This window comes from Simochromis diagramma, unplaced genomic scaffold (genome assembly GCF_900408965.1).
Source record: "Simochromis diagramma unplaced genomic scaffold, fSimDia1.1 OVJJ01000348.1, whole genome shotgun sequence".
Taxonomy (NCBI): domain Eukaryota; kingdom Metazoa; phylum Chordata; class Actinopteri; order Cichliformes; family Cichlidae; genus Simochromis; species Simochromis diagramma.
The window spans coordinates 840,090-849,474 of record NW_024386755.1 but is presented as its reverse complement, the minus strand read 5'-3'; the positions used below and the strand labels follow the sequence as shown (position 1 = coordinate 849,474).

The 9,385-nt window shown below is 40.2% G+C and overlaps 1 protein-coding gene across 1 annotated transcript in view; it reads left to right on the top strand.

Moving 5' to 3' along the window:
* The first annotated feature begins 433 nt into the window (after positions 1-433).
* The window catches only part of pik3cb (phosphatidylinositol-4,5-bisphosphate 3-kinase, catalytic subunit beta), a 47,750-nt gene continuing 38,798 nt past the window's right edge, over positions 434-9,385 (top strand). The window contains exon 1 of the mRNA XM_040024642.1: positions 434-720. The gene's annotated coding sequence lies outside the window, so the exon portion shown is untranslated. The remainder of the gene's footprint in view (positions 721-9,385) is intronic.

Here is a 9,385-nt window from a genome sequence, read left to right as displayed (position 1 = left end):
ACATACATAACCTTTATGTTGCAAGAATTTGTATTTAAATGCAAGACCGTGTGTTTCAAGTAAATCAAGATACGAGCAGTTTTGTGTTGCCTTTAGATCAGACGCACACTGTGTTAATTTACGTATCAGTGGGTGCTGCTGCACTGAATGCTCTCAGGGAGGCGTTGGGTGTCAACATATGAGTTCCTTTTCTGTCTCTTTATCACATTTTAAACTAAACTGCAATTCCCACTCCAAATAATAGCTTATAACATCTAAAACAAACAAACAAACAAACAAACAAACAAAAAGTTATCTGAAGACATTTACCTTCCATATAGACAACGCCATGTCTTATTTGTATGGCTTAAATTTGTATTTCACCGCGAATTCATGAAAATGAATTTTTATTCTTGAACATTTACCGGATGTCCTGTTCTTGTTTTACTGATCGGGCTTAATAGAGCCGGTGGCGGAGGGAAATGCAGCAACGGAGGTGGTGTTGGTGGTGGTTGTTCACCTTCTGAAACAAACAGGAAGCACACAGATCTCCTGTCCACCTGCGGGATCCGTGCTATTCGTGGAGAGGCTGTCGAGCGGTGTTGTCAGATACGCGGACTCGCTGTGCGTGAAAGTAGCCTGGCCCACTCCGTCGTGAAGATAAAGCAGCACTTTTAACTTTCAGCTCTTCTGGCGTGTCCTCTGCGTTTTTAACGACCTCCCAGGAGAAAATTAAAAAAGGTAAGTCCCACTTATATATATATTTAAAAAAAATCACTTCTTTTTAGCTGTGGGCTTTTCGCTCGGGGAGTGAGGACGTCATCACGCCAAACTCAGTTCATCAATTCGTCTAATGTTGCATTTATTGCTGTTTATATTTGGCATTAAAATCCCAGCCCTGCTGTGGAGAACGGTCACAACTTCAGCTAATCGTAGCAGTCTAGTCTGTCATCTTTTAATTAACCCCGATGAAGAGGTTGTTTTTTTTTTTTGTAACCCCCTCTTAAAGCTAACTAATCAGCCTACCCGGTGTGGTGGTGGGCGGCGGAAAAACAACCATAGTTTTAAGTTGAAATGTTATTCTGATGTTCACAGAAAACCTTGTCGGCGTGTTAAACGTTTAGATGTTGTTTGAGGGGTAGTGGATTTCATTATCTAAGCAAAACAAGTAACACATTCCCTTTATCGTGAGCTCTCTCCACACGAGAAAGGGACGAAGCATTCCGGAGTGATTACTCCTCAGCTGAGGGGGACTTTGACGCTTGCTCATCGTGTTGTTAGTTTTAAAGTCGGAAACCTGCCCGCACCTTTAACGGATCTGTAGTCTCTGTGCAACTGACGGCTGTGTGTATTTCATTGTTGAGAAATGGACCGACAACAGAGAGGATGTGAAACTTAAGGGAGCAATTCGCACAGTCAGCTTTTCTGCAATAAGCATGATGACCTTTTTGTTTTTATTTCATTAAGAATCTTACAACTACAACAAAAACCCTCAGTAATTTGGTAAACTTGAGTGGGGGTAAAGCTGCTACATCAGTCTAAATCAGGGGTGGGTAACTCCGGGCTTTAAGGGCGGGTGTCCTGCAGGTTTTAGATATGTCCTTGATCCAACACAGCTGATTTAAATGGCTAAATTACCTCCTCAACAAGTGTTGAAGTTCTCCACAGGCCTGGTAATGAACTAATCATTTGATTCAGGTGTGTTGACCCAGGGTGATATCTAAAACCTGCAGGACACCGACCATTGAGGCCCCACCCCTGGTCTAAATGGTAATGTGACACCTGTGGGGTTTTTGTGTTTTGTTTTTGTTTTTTTGTTTTTATTATTTTAAGTCTTGTTTGACTGTCCACCCAACATAATGTCTGTTCCAACTAGTCAGATGTGCCTTAGAGGTTGTATGAGACCGTGCATGATGTCTACCTGAAAGATGCACAAACCCACTCGATTCATTTATAATAAAATGTAATCAGTCTTGATAAAAGTCACAATTGGCAACAATCGCAATCAGACTAAATTAACAAACAAAAACGGCTGAGTTCTCTATCACTTATAGTACACACCGGGAAACATAAGTAATCCCCTGGAGTGTTGCTACTTAGAGTCAAGTGTTTGTGTTAAAGACAGAAGATTAGAAGTGTCGGTCCCTGTAAATAAAGCCTTACAAAATATGGGTCTGATCTTAAAGTTTGTTTGGAGTGAACCAGACATTGATCACCTTCACGGGACCTTATAAGAATCTTAATAGAGATGCGTGATATACAAAAGTATTTTTAAAGACCTTTGTGCTTGTCAGTCCGCAATACGATTAACACTTTTGAACAAATTCAAGACTACAGCTACTTTCTGTAGCTGTGAGTGTCTGAGATCACAATATGGAGTCCATTAGGAGGTGAAAAAGAATTCAAGGGTAACAGCAAGCAAGCAACAGCACTGAGATCTTTGCTCATTGTCTATATTATTACAGGGAAAAGAAACACCACGACTGCTGCTCTCCAACAAATGCTCTAGCTCTCCTCAAGCTTACAAAAGACCATCCCAATTTTCTTTAACGTTTTTCTGTGGACTGACTTTCAGTGACCTTTTGAATAGAATGCGCAATGTTACATTTGGAGGATTTTTTTTGTTTGTTTTTTTTGTTTTGTTTTTAAGTCTTGTATATCTACAGTGTAACATTATCCCAACTGTAAAGCATGGTAGAGGCTGCATTATAGTTTGGGCAGCAGTACAACTGTACAGAAGTACAATACCTAAAGCTTTGTAGAGACAGGGTAGTATGACAAGACAATCACCCAAAGCACAAAAGTACATAACCTATAGGAGAAAGTGCATGCTTTGGGATGGCCAAGGCAGACCTGACCTTAACACAACTGACATGGTGTGTTGTGACTATGTTGATGTTGTAGGATGGGAGTTATTGCTGTTAAAGAAAATTCTGTGAGTTACTGAATTAAAGATGTTCCCTACTTTTTCTACCCTGTACTGATTTCCCCAAGAGCCAACTAAAAAAAACCAAAAAAAAACAATGTTTTCTTTTTTTAAGAAATCAGTGCAGAAATCGTGGTGTTTCCAAAGGGTGCAGGAAATTGCAGCCAAACCTACTGATCATGTAATGTACGACTCAACAGTTGGGCTACTTCCTTAGACCTATTTTCATTCAGGTTTTGGCATTTCTAGTAAACCAATAGCTTCTTTCCAACTAACCTGAGATCTGTGTTTGTGTGTGTGTGCACCTTAGTGTTAGTAAAGTCATTACATATCCTTTAGCTCAGTCTTAAATTTTTATTGTGAGTTTAATTTATGCGCATCTAGTTAATCAGCAGCTCAGTGGTGATATATTGCAGGCAGCACAACAGATGATACAAACACGCAGCTTTGCTAGCAGGCATGCAGCCACGGTCACCAGTCACTTTGTTCTTTTGGCCATTGTAAGCAAAGGACTTGGTTTTTCAGATTATCTAGAAATTTAAGTAGCAGTGTCCATGTTTGAGTCCCCCAAAAATGTAAATACAATATTCATAGCAAGCAAAAGCATTGCAAATGCTGCCTTACTGAACCTATTTCGTGTATCGCACATAGTTACACCTGCAGTGTATAACTCGCAGCTGAAGATCTAAATCTTTGCAGGCAGTAAATCTTGGACCTACACAACATTTTATAAAAGGGGAAAATAATTTCCCAGGGGAGCTGGGCAGTATTTGCTGCTTCTGTGGCACTTTGGGAAATATTGATGCCCAGTTCATGCATTTTGATATTATTTAAAATGGGCAATGCTCCTGCCTACTGTGTGTTGAGCAAGGTCTGCTGTCAGGTTCCCTCTGAGGTAAAGTTGGAGAACACTGATAAGGCTAACTGACGTCACTCCAAAGACATGAGCCAACAATGCAGCTATTTATTCCAAGCCAGATTTGGTCCCAAAGCAGGCCCCTGAGAAACGGGGGCACAAATGAAGGCAGAATTCTAAGCAAGTGTTTTCACAAAAAGAAAAAGTTTTTACAACTGTGGTGGCGCCTGTGTCACACATCATTTTACTTACAAGAATGAACACTATTGTACACCGAGCTAGCTAAATCTGTGAGGATTTAGCTAGCTGGTTAATAAATGATGAATACTAATGTGTACAGCTAAAGTGGAGACAAAGCCAGGTGGACTACAAATGGAAGGAAGAGTGTATTAGAGGTCCCAGTGTCAAATGGTGTGGTGTAGCTAAGGCCCAGTTTAAGGGAAGAATGTGACTAATATAGTCAGTTACTTTACATAAAAGCAGAATGGGTTTGATTTCAAATCTTTTTGTCATAGCTTCTTCATAGTGATCAGTGACACTTGGATTGGTGCACACACCATAACATCAAGGTTTTATTGGCATATAGCAGCATGGTGGAATTGAGGACACAGTGCAGTCTTAGTATTTAGACAGTGGTGTTTTTCATTGTTTTGGCTTTACTCCACCAACTTGGATTTCAAGCAAAACAATGACTCTGAGGTGAACATGCTGACTTTCAGCTATCAGGATGTTCACATCCACTGTGTGAGCAGTGTGAGAAATCTCCTAAGTCATAGTTCAATTTGAAATGCATCATACTTTTTGTGTTTGTTTGTTTGTTCCCAGTATGGTCCCTCTCTGGAAGGTGACAAGTATGGCCTAAATTAATGCACAGTTATGAGTAATCATTGTCATCCTTGAGCAAAACTGACGACCAGGATCACGAAGCCCCATTCAACAGAGTACAAGGGTTCACTGACTAGTTTGAGAATGAAAGGATAACCCATTTGAACTTTATTGTTACTGTTTCTCAAATTATTGAACACCTCTACAAGATATGACATCATTTTTGACTTTGCAGATGCTGCGCTTCATTATCAACAAAACAAAATGAGGGACTATCACCACTTTAAGATACCTTGCCTTTTTTTTTTTTTTTTTGTTTGGTATTTTTGTTTTTTTACCTTTTAGTTTGCCAATTTGTAGTAGACTGTAAATATTGTGATTCCAAAAGCAATAGAAAATATTCAGACTTTCCTTTCTTCAACTGTCTAAATACCCCATTTTAGCTGTTGAGCAAGGTTCCAGAGGATGCTCTTTGAATGGAACATGTTAAAGAGAATAATATGTTGTTTGATAGCACAGTATGCTCATAAGAAGTGTGTGTGTGTGTGTGTGCGTGCGTGCGTCCTGCTTTTGAAACCAGAATTGTGTTCTATTGGTGGTTTCTTGAAATGGAGCACATAGCTGTGGTTTGCAGTTTTTGGGTTGTTTATTTTTTTTAAATTTTCTTTTTGTCATCCCCCATTATATCTCTCTCTCACTCACACACACCCACCACCACAATCTCTTTGACACTTCCTGCTGCTATACTTTTAAAGTAATGGCTTGCGTAACATCCTCTCAAAGAGCAGCGTGTAAGATAGCCAGTAAAAGTAGTCTTCTTTCATTTGTGTGTGAGTAGGTGTGTTTGGTGTGGCACACCAGTTTCTGCTAGCTTTCAGGATCACACTTGCATTAGATAAGCCCTATTTAAGCCATTATGGTCAATGAAAATGTTCAATTCCGCTAGCTGGTCCCAACTATACATAGAAAAGAAACTGCCACAGCTAGAAATGTGACTGACTGTGAGGTGAGAGTGGCCTGTTGGAATTCTCCACTCTGCTGCACAGCAGGCCAGGACCTGCCAAGGAATGCAAGGAAGACAGCAGGAGAGGGTTAGAGGGGGAAGAAATGAGCAGATTGAAATATGAGAGAGAAATCTGTCTGTACCCAAGCCAGATGTGGTCACTGACATATGTGGTTAGACACATCCATCCAGTTTCTTCCACTTATCCAATTCAGGGTCATAGTTGGGGTTGATGGAGACATATTTACCCTTGTTAAATCTAATGGTCAAGTGCCATAAATCAGCTTAGGTTTGACATGATCCTTTGAATCATCAATAAATCTTGTTCTAAGCCAACATGTTTACATTGTGTCAGCTGAGCAAAGGAAGTCTTTGACTTGAAGTTTTATGTTTAGAATCTAATTTAGATGCTCACTTGTCGGAAAGCCACAGATGTAAAAAGCTTTGAGAAAGCAGGAGTTTAAATGCAAGAAAACAGATTTAAAGTTGTTAGTCAGGTGTTGAAAAGCGGTCTGTAAGCCAATTTGATGGCAAGACAAAGAGTAGAATTTAGTTGATCTGCATTACAGGTCATCAAAAATGAGATAAGTGTGTTATGCACCACTGCTTATCCAGTCCTGCGTGCATGCATGCAGGAGCATAAACCTGTCACCTGATTGCATTTAGGCAAGTTATGTATATAAAGACAGTCCCAAAAGGTTAAAGCTGGGTATAAAATGATCACTTTTGATGTAACATGTTTTTATAACAAGAGTTTTCCATGAAGTGCTCACTCGTCCGACATCCCTGTAAAGAAAACGTTTGACGTTGAGTGGATGTGAAAAGCTAATCTGAGATAAGCTCTGGAGCGCATTCCTAACTACACACTGTCCATATGAAAACATGGCAATGTCTAAGCTATGATTCAGTTAATTTTGTTTTCAGGTGAACACTGTAGTGGTGGATCATTCAAACGGGAATTAACTCTGCTTATTTTCTTACTGTCTGCCCACATAGCACATCCAATAAGGGGAGCATCTATGCAGAAAATTATATTATCGGTTATGACATTACTACACTACATATAAATAGCTGAGACACTGATGACGAATTGAATTTGTGATATCAGACTGAGGATTGTTATTTCAATATGTTTCATAGAAGAGGTTTAGATTGTCCATCTGTGTGTTTTGTCTTGTTTTTGTTAGCTTTCTAGATTTCAGTGACGTTCTAACATTTCACTAACTGGAAGACACTGACAGGTTTCTAGTGGTTGTTTACCCAGGATATAAATTGTTATATTGCCCAGGACAGGCCTGGGATCAGCTTAGGCTTAATTAAATAATAAACCTTCTGCCTAATAAGCACAAGTAAAATCATTATTTATTTATTTATTTTTTTTTACTAGTATTCAGATTTATTTCACATTGACAGCCTCCATTCTGTAACCTCTGAGGTCAAAACCTTAACCTGACGTCTCTATAGCAACACTTTCTCACAGCGCTGCTTCATGTCTGCCAAAGCTGATGACACGTGCACAGATGATGGCATTTGTTTTTCGCAAGGCTCGGTGTGTGCACACATATCTGCATATGCACGCATATGGCGCGTTCACATGTTACCAATGTTCCCTCACCCACACATCCATGCAAATGCTGAAAACTGGTAAGAGTTGTAATGATTAGAACGGCAGCTTGAATAAGTTGCTGTTTATCGGCTCTTTAATATGTGTATGCTAATCTGTAAAACAATCACATCAGTCTTAACTGCCTTTTATTGCAAAGGGATGTCTTCTAACTTCCTGTTGTCTTCATGTTGTCCCTGCGTCCTTAAATTCCAGATTATGTCAAGACTTTTGGTCGTCTATCTCTTGAGGTCTGTTTCTTGCTTCTGTTCTCTTTTTTTCTCCAGTGAACTAAGTGATCTCAGTCAGAGGTCACAGAGTATCTGTTTTGTTTTGGCTTGTGCCAGTGTGTGAGCTGCAGGGAAGGGACCTTTTCTCTGTCAGCCCTGACAGAAGGTAACTGATTTACAGTGTCCGAGAGATGTTTTTTGAGAGTCAATGCACAGATAGTCTTTCACACCACCCACCTGAGGGCAGCCTCACAAACAGCCACTATAAATAGAGATTGAAGCAAGCAGCTAAAAAGGGGGAAGGTGTGGGTAAAGGCTAAGACATCGACTGAATGGGATTTTATCAAACACTTTTTAAAAAAAAAACCAAAAAACAACAACTTTGACTGTAAAAAATCAGCCTGTGTGTGAGTCTCCCATATTTGTTGGTGATTGAGGGTTATAAACATCCCTCTGTGCTAATGAGCGGGTGTGTATTGTTTTTAGAAGACGACAGACAGTGGTCTGTTGTTTACGGTGAGGCAGTGATGACGCATGGTCAAATGTAAGGCCCCTTCAGACAACACTTGGTTTGGGGAGTGCTAAAAATGTGCATACTAGTGCATTCCTTCTGTGTGTTTTAGCTGTTGCTCTTTACCTGGCACCATTTCGACCCATATCTCAAAGCAGCAGTTTGTAGTTGTCGTTAACAGTGAACATTTGTTTTTAGCAGTCCGCTGACATCATACATCATGCACTATGTTTATGTGTTGGTTCTGGGGTTAAGTCAATGCACAAGGCACAATAAAAACATAGTTGTGTAGTCAGACAGGAAGTGCCCTCTAGGACATTTGTTGGGTAGGAGGGTGCCTTGAGGGTTGCATAATAAAGTAAAACACCTGATTAAAATCTGCGCTCTCACTGGTCTCTGTGGACTGGAGGTTGCAAGGAGGATACTAAGGCGAATAGCAACAGGATGGCAGCTATCCTGGCTCTCAAATAACTTCAGTGTAATCAATGTGGTCAGAGTACATCTGGGCAGATAAGATGCTCCTTACCGAGGACGGTGAGAAACTCTGCTGGTGATGAAGCCCCCCGGCCGTTTTAAGACTCCGCATTCCTCGCATTCCCGGACCAGAGGATGGGTGGAGGAGAGGAAGGGTGTGTGGTTATACGAGGAGAAAGAAACTCAGAGTCAGACTCCCACTGTGGTGTTTCTGTCACTCTTATCATTCTACAGGGAGTCTCCGAAGATGTGAAAATCCTGCATTAGGAATCTGTGTGTACCATAGCCTAATCCCTTTTGCGCAAGATGTACACATTACACTTGAGGTTAACGTCACTCACTACTGGGAATTGTTTTCCCCGTGCAGTTATCTTACAAAAATAACTTGAAGCTCAGGTACTTATTTGCTTAAACAAATGAAGTCTTCCTTACATGACTAGTTAGTATCCTGATAATGTAGCTGGAAACTCGTAGCTTCTAGTAAAGAGGCCATTTCAATCAAAATTGCCAGTCTGGAATTTTTATTATTAATTGACTTGAAATTTTATTAATCTTGAGTGTTCTGCTTTCTCTTCTCATCATTTTCAGACATGGTTCTGTTTACGCTCCATTGCTTCATGTGCAATGCCGCAATAGCAAGAATTTGATGATGGGCGTCTTATTTCTGTGCTTGTAATTTAATCATATTTTTAGTTTTCTCTTCCAGCGTTAAACAGAATAAAACAATCATTGTTCTGCATTCCATTTCAGTCATACCCTTGGTTTTTGTCTTGTTATAAATCCCTTTACAGCTTTCAGCACTCTTCCTCCATCAGGCTCTGCGCTGTGTGCAGGGCTTACGGCACCTTTGTTGCCTTCAACACCAGAGGGGAAAACAAACGCCATTAATGTTACAGATTTGATGCTCAAATATCAGTTCTCATGAAATCAGTGATTTGACGAGGCTAGTATGGGCTCCTTTATTCAGTTAAAATGGAT